We start from the raw sequence: 15,391 nt of genomic DNA, 5'->3' as shown, positions 1-15,391 counted from the left end.
CCATTTTCTCTTTCATTATCTCCACCTCTAACATGAACTTGTTATTTAACCTTTTCCAACTTCTTTCTCTAATCAATAGACACTTGATTTAGTGTTCGATGGAATTGAAGAAATGGATTGGTTAAAATCAATTTCACATAAAAATATTCAACAAGCAAGACATCTCTGCATCCTAAAACTCTAATCAAGAATTGAAATTGATTAATTAGTTAAAACCTTCATAGCCATTTTAAAGTAATTGTAACCTTCCAAGAGTTCTTTTCATTGAAACTCTCTCATGGATCAATAATGTTTTGAAAAGTCATCCTATTCTAAGTGTGAAAAGGGGCTCCCATCACAATTGTTTGGTAAACCTAAATTTCATATGGTAGAAATGTGTCCATGTTTTAACCTCTTAAAACCAACTTGATAACCCAACTTATCTCTACTTAAGAAATATTTCTTCCATCCCATCCAGTCAAAACTAAGAAGAAATCACTTGCCTAAGATTCACTTTATATTGATGCCTTCTATCTATTTTGAACTTATCACTGTTAACTTTAGAAAATTTTATTGTATTGGCAATACATTTTTGTAGTCTATGTATAACTTCACAATCAACAGAACCAATGCCCAACATTTTAGACTCTAATATTAGATTATCTTTAATATATTTATCACATTCCACTAGTGTAAATTTGCTAGTCATGTTGTCTCTACCATCTTCTTAAGGATGTTTCCAACCATATTAGATCATGTTAAAGTTTGCTTATAAGTTTTCTTGACTTCGCTTCCAAAAATGGTGTATTACTATCTTTTGAATTTTGATATCATTATATTCACGTTGGTTTCATGTCTCATTTTATCTCTTTCAATATAAGAAATAAAGCCAAAAACCATTCAATTTCTTGCCTCCCTCATGTTAGAGAATCCAATAATGTTAGATTTACAACTTTTAGAAATCTTTCTCTTCATGAAAATTGATTACTTGTACCATATCTTTCAAAAAACATATATGTTCACTACAACAAAACATGTCAAAGGTGATAGATGACTTGAGACACATCGGGATTGCGCCTTCTTAAATTGACTCACATCAATATGTAGAGATGCGCATAAGTAGCGTCTCCTTAGGTAGGCACTGAAGAGACATCACTGTGGCATGTCTCCTTAGGCCAAACTTAAGGAGACACTTTTGTCGCGTCTCCTTAGAACTAACCAATGGAGACATTAGGCTACGTCTCTCTGGATTACCTATGGAAACACTTTCTCGTGTCTACTAAGCTGTCGATTGTAGAGATTCATTCATCATGTCCATAGGTCTCTAGATTGTTTTGTACAACTTAAACATTGAGATGTTTTGTTCTTGGTTTCTTTATAGGTCTCTTGAATCTTTCTTTCTTTCTTCCAACGCCAATATTTCATTCTCCCTAATTTTTGTTTCCTTACAAATTCTTGATCTTGGACTAGAGGCAATGGTATGTCCATATTTACTATCTTCAAAATTTATCTATCTGTATGATTTCAAATTCACTTATATCATGTTTTATGGAGCTTTTTGTTTACTTTTATTTATAGTATCCCAAATATCCATTGCATGAATGAATTTGTGATATAAGTATTTCATTTGTATGTATGCAAATAATGAATAAGTTTGTTTTATTGAATTTGTTGTTTTAAATAGATTTTTTTCTTCTTTGAATCGATTGTTTGTTGTTTTAAATTGATTTTTTTGCTTCTTTGAATCAATTCATGATTGTTGTTTTAAATCGATCCATGATTGTTATTTTAAATCGATTCTTTGCTTCTTTAAATCGATTTTTTTGCTGTTTTAAATCAATTCATTATTGTTTGAATCGATTCTTTGTTGTTTTAACTCAATTTGTACTTAAACATAAATTCACTGATATTCATTTGGTCCCTTATCAATACTTGCACAACATTTGTCCCTTATCAAGACTAACTTACATCGGTGTAAATAAGTTCTTTTTCCTTCGAGCCTCTTGTTGGACGTGTCAAGCGAAGGGAGGTTCCCTCAATATTCTATTAAGAGAAAATACATAACTACACTTGATATGTCTCATGTGACTAACTAAAAATACGATAAAGGCAAGTGCACCTATCGATAAATAGTATAGCTATAGTGAGTAGAGATATCGTATCCACGAGGACTAAAAGTATTAGTAATTACCATTTTTCTATTATTTAGTCGATAATTTGGAGTGATGAGTTTTAAACTGAAATTACTAAACTAATTTAATTAAGAACTCAACAGAGAATAAATCAAGAAAATAATTGAATAATAACCAATGAGAGAGACAATACCCAGGAAAGAATCCACCTAAACTTCATCTATTATTGTGAATCTGAATTAAACAATTTATTCACTCGGTAACTTGATCTGTAGAAATCCCTAAATTATATTAATATCTCTTTTATGAGTAAGAGCAACTGAATCTAGGTTGATTAATTGAAATTTCTTTCTAATTAAAACCCTTATTATCATATTAACTCAATCTATGGATTCCCTTATTAGATTTGACTCTAATCTGGTAGATTTATGTCGTCTTATTTTTTAGGATTGCATGGAACTCCACTCAATTATGATAAATCTACTCTTAAATAGGGACTTTTGCTCCTCTGTCTTAAGCACATTAAACATGGATTAATATCCTAGAAATATTAAAAAAAAATTAGCACACATAATTGAGAACAAGAATCAAATATTTATCGCATAAAATATAAATTAAATAATAGGATTCATCATAAGTTTCATCTTTCTTAGGTATCTAGGGAATTAGTTCACAATTCTAAATGAAAACATCTCAAAGTCAAAAAAACCACAAGAAACAAAGAAACTCATAAAAACTTCAAAAGAAATTAGAAAAAGGTTTTCGATCTTAATGGAAATCTGCTTCAGAGTTGGCTCTAATGGTGTTTTTTAAGTTGTTTTCTTCAATATACTTTGATCCTCCTATATCTCCTCTTCTATTTGGTATTTATAGACTTTAGAATACTCAGAAAGCCTAAAAATTATGTTTTTTCGCATGTTTGGGAAGTAGGTTGCGAAATCGACATGGCCTGGCACATGGCCTTGTGTCTAGCTCGTATGGCTCACATAGTCGTGTGTCTAGCTCGTGTGGAAAGGCCCAGCTCATGTAGCTCTTGAAATCTGCTCTTTTTGACTGATTTTCGCTCGTTTTTCGCTCTTTTAGCTCTCAAATGCTCACCTAAATATAGGAACATGAATTCAAAGGATTAGGACATCAAATTCACCAATTTGCATAAATATTCATCTAAAAATGTATTAAGAACGAGATTAAAATATGTTAGTTTTATCATTTATCAACACCAATGTAAGTAAGTTCTTTGAATCGATTGTTTGTTGTGAAATATATAAGCATTTTCCTTTTATTCTTTAGAACTAACTAATGAAGACACTAGGTTGCGTATCTCTGGATTACCTATAGAGACGCTTTTTCGCGTCTCCTGAGTTGTTGATTGTAGAGACGTTAGTCATAATCTCCGTAAGTCTCTTTCCAATAAATTCTTTTATAAAAACCCACTAACCTTCCTCTCCTATAACACCCCAAACTCGACTTAGACGTTACGATTGGATTATGAAGGTTACATTGGTACATAAAATATTGTTCGTTTATTTTCATGAAAACTTATGTTTAAATCGAATGTAATTAAATTTATTTAATTTAACAAAAAACAAAAGTGTCCAAAAATTCGTGTGAGAGCGCATTTTGAAGACAACTTGTCTTTTCAATTATTTTTAAACAAACTCGTTCACTTAAACTATCAAATAATTGCAAAACAACATTTTTACTTGATTTCAAAACATTTGCAACAAAAAAATATTTTGGAGTTACTAATTTTGAAAATCTTAGTGTTTTAACAGTTATGTCGTCTTTGTTACAAATACCATTTAAAAATATTATGTTTGCAAATAAAAACAAATACAAAAATAAATGCTCTAAAAACATTTTAAAATGTCCGAAAGCTCGTTAAACCTAAATTAAATCCAAAACATACTTAAAACTAAAATGTCAGAATCGAGCTCTGGAATCGCTGCCAAATCCTAAGTTTGAGGATCACTTAAAACGAATCAAATAGAGGAATGAGCTGGATGCCTAGTGTGTGACTTGATCTACAAACATAATTTTACTTATAACATACTCGTATGCAATTATCATAACAAGTTTTCATATTTTCAGAAACATACATCATATCAAAACAAAACTTGCCCCCATTCACTACACACCAACTCCATCCAACTAATCACACCAAATAGGACTACAATAGTTCATCTATCCAATGACATTGATATGTGGTGTTATACCACTCAAAAAGGTGTAGTTGAGCTATCAGACAGATATTACGATTTAATCGCCAAAATTGTAATAAAACTACCAAAAACACTTCATCCATCACATATCAGGACCCATCTCAATGCACATGCATGAACAAACTAACATATAATCATATCACATAAAATGTATGACATTCATACCTAAACATCTTTTCATAGATCATATCATATTGCTCACACAGAATTAATCCTACTAATCATGCATTCTAAGCATACTAACACATAACATACTGAATTTATGCTTTTATAAGTTTCTAAAATAATCACGGATTCAATTCTAGAGTATCTTAATTGGCCCCAAATCAGGCCTTCAAATTGATCGAAAAAGGCTTACATGCCCCAACAAGCCAGCCCTTGTGGCTCACATGACTTACCTGTTTAGCCCGTGTAATCACACACGCCCATGTACCCCACACGCCCATGTGCCCCACACGGGCGACTGTACATCCTTATGATGGACATGACCAACCACACACTCGTATAGTGCACACGATTAACCACATGCCCGTGTAGTGCATACAGCCAGCCACACAGCCATGTGACGTAGTGTAATTTTGAAACAATCACTATTTTTCGGGGTTTTTCGAGTTCCAATCGAGTTTTTAGGTTAGACTTACACACCTGATGATAGTTATGATAAATCACACAACAATGCATTCTGAATCCTACATATGGCACCAAACCACAACGAATAACAAATACAAATTAACCCAAAATTCCACTAGATTACACCTATTTTTAAAAGAAAACAATCCCTAAAATCAACACACGAGCACTTACTTCATAGAATAGCAGTGTCAAAACAACGACTACTCCACTAGAGGATTTTGATTCTCACACCCTTCACCTAATCAAAAGCCACGAGAAACACTTAACACAAAGAAGAATGAGAAATAAACACTAACATCTCAAACCTTGCTTAACGAATGAGTTAAACATTTCAAACCTTGCTTAACGAACGAAAAATAAACAACGTTACTTATACTATTCTTAGATTACGATTGGAAAGGAAGAGTAAAAAAGATAGCCCCACAATAACTTAATGGCTGGAAAACAAAAGTAAAAAAAAAAGACAATGAAAGAATGAAAACCCAATAGGAAAGGAAAGAAAGAAGGGGAAAACAAAAGAAACCTGACAAGTGAGAGAGGAGTGGACGGTTTTGGGGAGGAGAAAAACTAGGGGAAATTGATAAAAATAAAAAAATAAAAATAAACAAGATATTCACAAAATATTCTAACCACCAGATTTTTTTAGAATTCAAATTGACCACAACTTTTAACACATAGCAAGAAAATTTTTTTTCTACATTTGCACACAACAAGATTCAAACACAAGGCATAAGGGTAAGTTAAAGCCTTACCACTGAATCAGTAGGCTCATTCTTGATAGCAACTCACAAAAGCAAAAGATAAGCCCTAAGACTCAAGTCTTATGTAGTACCAAAATTAATGGAAAATTTTCAAAATAAGGGAATCAAACTCAAGACCTAAAGAAAATATTCAAAGTACTTAACCAACATATCAAATCAAATTATTTGACATATTTAAACAATCCAAACTTAAGGAAGTTAGGGCATTACAACTCACCCCTCTTTAAAGAAATTTTAGCCTCGAAATTTACCTGACTAAAAAAGATAGGGATACTACTGATAGATTGAGTCCTTAGGCTCCCAAGTGGCATCTTTTGAACCATGATTCCGCCATAAAACCTTAACTAATAGAATGGTCATTCTCTTCAAGACCTTAACCTTATGATCCAGAATCTGCATCGACTCCTCCTCAAAGGAAAAATTTGGCCTCAACTCAATCTCCTCCATCGGAATAACATGGGAAGGAAAACAATGACATATGAAAGACGTCATGAATGTGGTCCAACTTCGAAAGTAGCTCTAACTAATAAGAAATTGGCCAGACATGCTTCAAAACCTTATATGGCTCGATGAACCTAGGGCTTAACTTGCCATTATGACCAAATTTGAGAACTTTTTTCCACGAAAAAACCTTAAGGAATACACGATCCCTCACCCCAAACTTAATATCCTTCCTCTTAATATCCGCATAAGGCTTCTGCCTATTAGAACTGACCTTAAGTCAATCTCGAATCAAGTAAACCTTATCTTCAATCTCGACAACTAACTCAGGACCCAACACCTTCCTTTCACTCAATTCAGTCCAACAAAGTGGAGTGCGACACTTACGATCATATTAGGCTTTACAATGAGCCATATGAATACTAGACTGAAAACTATTATTATAAACGAATTTAGCTAGCTACAAAAACTCCTCCCAACTATCCTGGAAATCAATAACATAGCTCCGAAGCATATTATCTAAAATCTAAATTACCCTCTCAGATTGACCATCAGTCTGCAGATGAAATGCTGTAATAAAGTCCAATCGAGTATCTAGAACCTCATGTAATTTCTTCCAAAATTGAGAAGTAAATCGAGGATCTTGATATGAAATAATTGATATCGGAACCCTATAAAACCTAACTATCTCTAAAATGTAAAGCTTCGCCAACTTTTGTAAAGAATAACTGGTCCTGATCGGAATAAAGTAAAAAGACTAAGTCAATCGATCCACAATAACTCAAACAAAATCGTTCTTAGTAGGTATCAAATGTAACCCACTAACGAAGTCCATAGTTACTCGTTCTCACTTCCACAATGGAATCTTAACGAGTTATAGCAAACTAGAAGGAAGTTGGTGCTCAGCCTTAATCTGCCGCCACATTAGACAATGAGACACAAATATTTGGTTACATTACGTTTCAATTTAGGCCACCAATATAACTCAGATTTCATGGTACATATTATTACCATTGGGATGCATAGCATAGGGGTTACTATGTGCTTCCCGCAGAATGGATTGCCTCAAATCTACATCACTCGTCACACAAATCCTACCTCGGAAACACAGAATACCATTGCTATTAAACCCGAAATTCAAAATCTTACCCTTATCAATCTGTTGAACCCGATTGATCAAAGACTTATTCAAAAGCTGCTTATTTTTAAATCTCACTCATCCAAGTTGGCTTAACTTGCAACTTGGCCAGAATCCTTCCATCATCAAACAAACTTAGGCGAGAAAATATCGTTATCAACTCGGGCATAGATCTTCTAATAAGAGTATCGGGCACCACATTATCCTGGCCAAGATTATACTTGTAATACCTCTAACCCTTATCCGTCGCCGAAACAGGATTTTGAAGCATTACTAGAGTTTATAGATCAAATATGAACATATTCATATAATTCACTATTTATTCTCAAAACCAAATATATTCAATCATGTTGTCCCTTAGTTAGACCCTCGAGGCCCAATTTATGAGTTAAAAACAAGTCGAGACTAAATCAAGAACTCAGATAATATTTCGTGAAATTTCAAAAATTTTCACTTAGGTGCAAAGGAGACACACCTATGTGGGTAGGCCATGTGGCTCACACGACCAAGTGACACACCCGTGTCTCAGGCCGTGTGGGCATTCGATATGAAGCACACGGTCGTGTCCCAGCCCGTGCCAAATTTAACTACCTATTTTAATTGATAAGCCTAAGTCACACATGGCTTTTTTAATACCGACACTACCTATTTTGCTAGATATGGAAAACGTACCTTGGTCCTTACATTTAAGTGGTATTTTCCTTTGTAAAACGGCGGAGACATTTTCTTCGGCACTCACATTTTCATTTCCCAAGAGCTTCTTCTTACTTGTGCATAATTCTTTTAAGAATTTTACATACAATGAAATTTGTTTAATCGTATCAAGAAGAAGTATGTTGATTTCTACCTTTCGAAAGGTGTCAATGATCTCTTTCTCTTCTAGTTCTTTTTTGCATTGGACAAGTCTTCCAGGAAATGGAGGTGGTACTACAAATGATTTTTGTGGTGCTGACTTTATTGGAGCCTCTGTGTCAAGTTTCTTCTCATCTCGACCAGCGTTGTGGGTACAACTCATGCCAGGTATGGGCTCCAAAATCTTCCCACTCATTAACGTAATAGCATTTACATTGTGTTTTGGATTAGGCTTAGTTTGGGACGACAGCTTACCTTGGGACTCCAAACGGCTAACCGTGAACGCATGCTTGCTCACTTGTTTATCTAACTTTTACAAATGCATTTCAATTTTTAGCTGAAACTTCTCAGTACTATTGACTAGCCTTTCTACTTTGGCTTCCAAAAATGAATTTGAAGGTGGTAATTGTTGATTCAGAGGAAGCCTTTGTTGGTAAGGTTGATTGAACTGAGGATTCGACCCATAACTTAGATTTAGGTGATCTTTCCACCCCATATTATACGAGTTTGAGTAGCGGTTATACTACCTCTGCGGCGGTCTTGGAAAGTTCTCAACAACATTTGCTTATTCTATCGAATCCTCATGTAGAATCGGACAGGAGTCCGTCTGATGATCTGGCTTAGCGCAAATACTGCACAATCGTACTGGGCCCGTTTTATCTGTAAGCAAAGTTTGAACAACTTTAGTTAGCTTATCAATTTATCTTCTAGAGATAGAGAACTTAACCTATTAACACATCTTATGGGTTCTGTGGCTGGTCAGAATAGTTGAGAGTTAGCAGCCATGGTTGAAATCAACTCTCTCGCTCTTTGGGGCGTCATATTAACGAGTGCCCCCCACTTGCAACATCTATCATCTTCATTTCCATTAGGAGTAATCCCTTATAAAAATACTGCAAGAGCGACTATTCAGTCAATCCATGTTGTGGGCAACTTGCACACAACTTTTTGTATCACTCCCAATAATCGTAAAGCTATTCAGTCTCTTTTTGACAGATTCCCACAATGTCCCTCCTTAGTTCGGCTGCTCAGCTGCAGGGAAGAACCTGTCAAGAAACAAACAAGACATGTCAGACCATATATTTATAGATCCCGGAGGCAAATAAAATAGCCACTCTCTAACAGAGTCGGCTAGTGAGAAAGGAAAAGCACGAAGTTTGATTTGTTCTTCGGTTACTCCCTGAGGCTTCATGCTTGTGCACACCATATGGAATTCCTTAAGGTGAGTATGCAAGTTTCCGTTCTACAGTCCACGGAAGGTGGGTAGTAAATGAATCAAATCAAATTTTAACTCGAACGACGTTCCTCCTGTCGAATGGGTTATATATAAAGGTTATTGTTCATCCGGAGCTACCGCGAGCTGGCGTATCGTCTGCTCAGCCATCTTGTTTGGTTCGTCAAATGAGAAAATCTTTTCAGTGTATGATATGGTTTCGAATTCGGAATTTGGCCGTTTACCACGTCATATGGCTTCTCTTTGCAGTTGTCGGGCCAATTTCTCAATTTCTAGTTCAAACTCTAGAGTTCTCGGTTCTGATCTGGTCATAAGGAAAACAAACAAAAATTAAAAAATTATCTCCAATCCCCGGTAACGGCGCCAAAATTTGATGGACGTCGAAACCACCAAAAATAATTCCTACAAAAACAACTCTAAATTGCAATAAAGAATGATAGTAGGGTCGAGTCCAAAGGGATTGGATATCGTAATCAACTTCTGTGTTCACTTATGAACAGAATATTCGTCGAGTCAAACGTCGTGTCAAGAGTCGTGCCCATGACTCCAAACGTACCTGCAACAAAAATAAACAATTAAATCGGGGGTTTTGAGAATGTTAAGAAAGTAAATAATCTAATAAGCTTAAATAAACGATTGATTAATATTGAAAATAAATGTAAATTGGAAATAAATTCAGACTTTTGCAAACAGATAAAATAAGCCTTAGCCTTAGAATCAGTAAATTTTGTATCAGGAATCAATCCTAAAAAATTAATCTTCTCCTCTAAACGATAAACTGGTTATAGCAGTTAAGAACGTCCTAATCACCAATTCCTCCTCTAGTAACTGGTTTCGGTATGACCTACAAACCAACCCTTACCGATTATCTAACTGAGATACACGTGTTCCCGATTCAAGATTCCGGCAACCGTGCGTTCTAAGAACCCAACTCGAATTAACGGCCTCAACTGCGTGGATCATTTAAACCCGATCACTTCTTCATCGATTTGTTCTCTAAGATCCAAATACAGCACGACCGACTCGTTTCTCCAACTATCAGCTAACACGACTCCAACCCAACGTGCGCTTTTTGACTTGTAATCGAGTTAACCTTAAGAGATGAATTGTCAATCCTGATACTTAGGAAAAGAAGAAATACCGATTGGACGAATTTTAGCACGAATTCGTATCTCGCGATTCCTGACCGGAAAGAACACCGGCCTAAGGCTAAGATGAAGTTTAGTGAAGCATGCAATTAATCATGCTTTTTATGTTTAGAAAGGTTGGTTGAAGATAATGGAAGAATTTGGGAAATGAAAATGGCTTGGGAAGGCAATTAGCCCAATTTTATAAAAGCAAGCAAAATTTAAAGGAAATACAAAATTAATGGATGATTTCTTAATAACATAAAACCCCTGTTTATATATATAGGTTTTACTAAATTTAGCGTAAACTAATTTAATATAAAATATAAAATAAAATAAGATTTTCCTATTTTTGACTTTTACAAAGTCAAAATATTTGATGTGTCCTTGGCTTCCTCCACCTTTTTGATTTGGCCCCATTTCAATAATTTTCTTTCAAATTAGTTCTTTTTAGATTGTTTTTGACTAATTGCATCCCTAACAAGATTAAAACATAAAAAAACTTAATTAGCAGGGTTTAGTTCAAAAATAAACAAAATTAAACACAAAAGATATGCAAATTAAAATGTTTATCAGTTATGATAATCATTAACTTTAAATGTTTATGTAAGTTATGATAATCATTAACTTATATTCTTATTTTTCCTTTTATTCATTTACTAATTTTTTTTAAACTGGTTTGGAGATGGAACCAATTTGTAGTTATAAATGGAACCAAGTTATGTAAAATCTTGCACAAACTATTATTTTATCATAACAACACTATTTGAAATTTCATCTATCAATATATTGATAATAATTTCTTTTCAAGTTAAAAACTTGTTATTTGTTTTATTTATTTAGTTTTAAATTTTAAAAAATCGATTAAATATTGCAACCATTTCTTATGTTTATGGCTTTGAAAATTGGCCTCAACTTTTGCTTCGTTTTCATCATCGCCATTACACGATATTAATAAATAAAACTCAAATTCAACTCTGAAAAAAATACATGTAGTTACTGTTCATGTAACTTAATAGAGTAGTGATTATAACATGATATGGTTAACTTAATAGAGTAGTGTAAATTAATTAATTTTTCATAAAATAAATTTATTATGCTAAATTAAAAATTAAAATAAAATAAATAAAAATAATTGAACATTTAAAATACAAAAAAAAAAATTTCATGTCATCTTCCACATGTTGATCATACATTGATTATTTTTATTATCTTATAAAAAAATAAATCTTATAGTATATTGAAATAATTTGTATAATGTTTGATAAATTTAAATATCAAATTTGAAAAAAAATTTAAGTAACAAATTAAAAAATATAAAATTTAATTATTAAAAAAATAGTATAGATTGACTAAATGAATTCATTTTTTATTAAGTAATAAGTCAACCATCATTATTTACTTATCTCTTCAATAGCTTTTAATTGGAAAAGGGTATCTGAAAAATAATTAAACCAGAAATTAATCTCAACATGGGGAATAGTTTTGTTAATTTTTTAAAAGTTAAAAAAATATGATTATTATGAAATATGACATATGATTATATGATTATTTAATTAATTAATATTATATATCATAAAATTATTATGAAATATGATTATTTATTTAATCAGAAATTAATTAATTATTCATAAAATTATTTAAATATAAAAAGTGTATTTAGTTAGTAGAGAGAAAAATTGGAATTTAGGAATGTTTAGATTGAGATGAGGAAAATAATATATATATATATTGGTAAGTTAAAAGAAAAATGGGGGAGTGGTTAATAACTAACCAAACCAAGTGATGCTTAACTTTGGATGGAAGTGTCCATCAGGAAATCTTGGTCAAGGATAAGCTATTTATGTACATACAATATTGTCAACTATACTACTATTCTACTATTGGTAGCAGTATTAATTAAGAGGGTAGAACAAGTTGAAAGCATAAAAAATAAAGGAGACAGAGAGGCGAAGGCAATATAGTTGTTAGTAAAAAATGGGAAGAAATTAAGTAGTCGTAAAGAAATTAATAGCACAAAAAAAAAAACTACAACAAGAACTGTCTACCTATGTTTCAGCAATCGACTTCTTTACAAGTTCTTTCAATAGATAGTGCACCTAAAAATCAAAGCATCATTTCAAGTTTCAGTATAAACTAAGAACTCCAAATATCTTACTCTTGTTTCAGTATAAACTAAGAAAAACATGAGATTAGAACTACATGAAAATGGCCAAATTCACATGCATTCAATAAACTAATTAATATTGTAAAATAGCTGATTAGATTTCTTAAGCATGATTTCAAGTTTCAACCTTGTAAAACAGTGTTGAAAGAACTTATTTTTTAAAAGAAATTAGACCTAATTCAATTTCGCATATAATAAAATATTTTAAAATAATAAAAAATCCAATTAGTTATGATCTTATAAGAACTAATTTTTTTACTAGTGAAAATATATTTAAGATTTACACATGTAAGGAACCTGAATAAGAATTCTTATGAAAATATAAGCAAATGAAAGCTTGAAAAATTCCCAGCTATTATAGGAATCTGCCCTCCGAAATCATTGTTATATAATATCAACTGTTATAAGAAATGATATTATACTTGTTATGTTGTTATTAGAAAGATTTATGATCTAGAGAGTAGTCAAATTGTTAATAGCCGAAAGACTTTCACCTAAAGTATATAATCAAATTTGTCAAAATAGCTTGATGATAGAACCCATGCACTTTGTTTTTTCTGTAAATAGAGAGAAAAGTCATGAACTCTGTTCCTCTTATATTGAACTAATAGCTGAGAATAGTTTTAGATTGTTTTCTCACAAATACTGACTTATATTTTTGACTTATCTTTTCATTGTGTTTATTGTTATCACCTTTTTCACTAATACTCATCATCATCATGTTTCTTGTTAAGTCAAACAAACAATGGTGACCATCAATATATCACCCAAAATCTCAAAATCATTTAACACAAAGAAAATCATTACTTCGATTAATTCAAGCCAAGAACTAATTTTTTTACTAGTGAAAATATATTTAAGATTTACACATGTAAGGAACCTGAATAAGAATTCTTATGAAAATATAAGCAAATGAAAGCTTGAAAAATTCCCAGCTATTATAGGAATCTGCCCTCCGAAATCATTGTTATATAATATCAACTGTTATAAGAAATGATATTATACTTGTTATGTTGTTATTAGAAAGATTTATGATCTAGAGAGTAGTCAAATTGTTAATAGCCGAAAGACTTTCACCTAAAGTATATAATCAAATTTGTCAAAATAGCTTGATGATAGAACCCATGCACTTTGTTTTTTCTGTAAATAGAGAGAAAAGTCATGAACTCTGTTCCTCTTATATTGAACTAATAGCTGAGAATAGTTTTAGATTGTTTTCTCACAAATACTGACTTATATTTTTGACTTATCTTTTCATTGTGTTTATTGTTATCACCTTTTTCACTAATACTCATCATCATCATGTTTCTTGTTAAGTCAAACAAACAATGGTGACCATCAATATATCACCCAAAATCTCAAAATCATTTAACACAAAGAAAATCATTACTTCGATTAATTCAAGCCAAGAACAAACAACAAAATTTCATAAACAAAACTTTTTGCCTTAACAAAAAAAAAAACAAACAAAATATTTTAATTATTTTCTAATAAAATTTCCTAATAAAATTTCAGCCTTCCATTTATGCAACAAAACCTATTGAAACAAAACTTTGTTCTAATAATTAATGGCCAACAAATGCAACAAAAGAGTTCATATTCTTTCCAATGTCGAGATAAAAAGCTAACATCGGTCACAAAGTTCAACTGAAACAAAATTAATAAAACAAAAAAAGAACTTAAACAGAACCATTCCTTTACTTCTCTTTGTTTCCTTCTTGTTTACCAGCAACCAAACACAACACCAATTAACAAACAAAAAATAAAAAATGAAAACATAAAGCGAAATTAATCAAATAAAAAAGGTGTGCGTGAGGGAAAGAATAATTTATTACCAGCTAGGAATGGAAGCAATGCAAGTTGGAGAAAGTGACGAAAACCTTGAAAACCTCACCAATCTAGAAAAACCGATCGATTACAGAAGAAGAGTAAGTCGGCAAAAACCCCGAACGCCAGAAAAAAGAAATAAACAAGAATTAGCAATTACCTCAAATCGAGAAAAAGGAACAAATGAGATGATATATATCTTTGTACCAAAAGCAATCACCAATCTTTATCTTCTTCAACAAAATAACAATTTTACGCATATATCAGGGAGGGGGAACTGATTTGAGGAAAATTTGGGAAAAAAAGAACGGTATTTCGAAACAAATTAGGGATTTCGAGGGGGAATTGATTTGGGAAAAAAAATTGGGGAAAAAAGAAAGGGGTCTGGGAAAGAAACTTAGGGATTTTGGGAAAAGGGGGAGCTGATTTGGGGAAAAAAATTGGGGAAAAAAGAAAAGGGTTCGGGAAAAAAAACTTAGGGATTTGGAGAGAGGGGGAACTGATTTGGTGAAAAAATTTTGGGGTTTTTGGGCTGACAAAACTGTACTGTTTAGTAAAAATTTAATAAATGCTCGCGGGGTTTTTTCATAAACACCGCTATTGCTGACCTTTTGAGGCATTTCTGAGAAAAGCACTACTACAGTTCTATCCTTTTGCGGCGTTTATTCAAAAATGCCGCTAATATCTTACCTTTTATGACATTTTTCGGTTAGCGCCACTAGTGTATAATCTCTGTAGAGTTTTCAGTTCAAACGCCGTTAAAAATACGACTAAAAATTTAATTTCCTGTGGTGACAGAAATCCATGGTGGCATTCCAACTCACTTTTTATTTTTATTTTAGTCATTATCAATATTTGTCTTCTCTATTATTAACAAA

At 32.4% G+C, this 15,391-nt stretch overlaps 1 long non-coding RNA gene across 4 annotated transcripts; it reads right to left on the bottom strand.

Moving 5' to 3' along the window:
- Positions 1-2,705: 2,705 nt before the first annotated feature.
- LOC121208321 (uncharacterized) lies at positions 2,706-15,068 on the bottom strand. 4 transcript variants are annotated; one of them, XR_005903278.1, is made up of 5 exons: positions 14,674-15,068; positions 14,522-14,584; positions 12,568-12,618; positions 5,138-9,948; positions 2,706-3,209 (listed from the first exon to the last, which is right to left on the bottom strand). It is a non-coding gene; the product is annotated as an uncharacterized lncRNA (long non-coding RNA). The 4 variants fall into 4 exon arrangements; XR_005903279.1 differs by lacking the exon at positions 12,568-12,618 and having other exon boundaries at positions 5,138-5,204; positions 5,979-9,948; XR_005903276.1 differs by lacking the exon at positions 12,568-12,618.
- Between the last annotated feature and the right edge of the window lie 323 nt (positions 15,069-15,391).

This window comes from Gossypium hirsutum, chromosome A10 (assembly GCF_007990345.1).
Source record: "Gossypium hirsutum isolate 1008001.06 chromosome A10, Gossypium_hirsutum_v2.1, whole genome shotgun sequence".
NCBI lineage: Eukaryota > Viridiplantae > Streptophyta > Magnoliopsida > Malvales > Malvaceae > Gossypium > Gossypium hirsutum.
The sequence above is the reverse complement of the archived record's forward strand: the minus strand, read 5'-3'. Positions and strand labels throughout refer to the sequence as shown.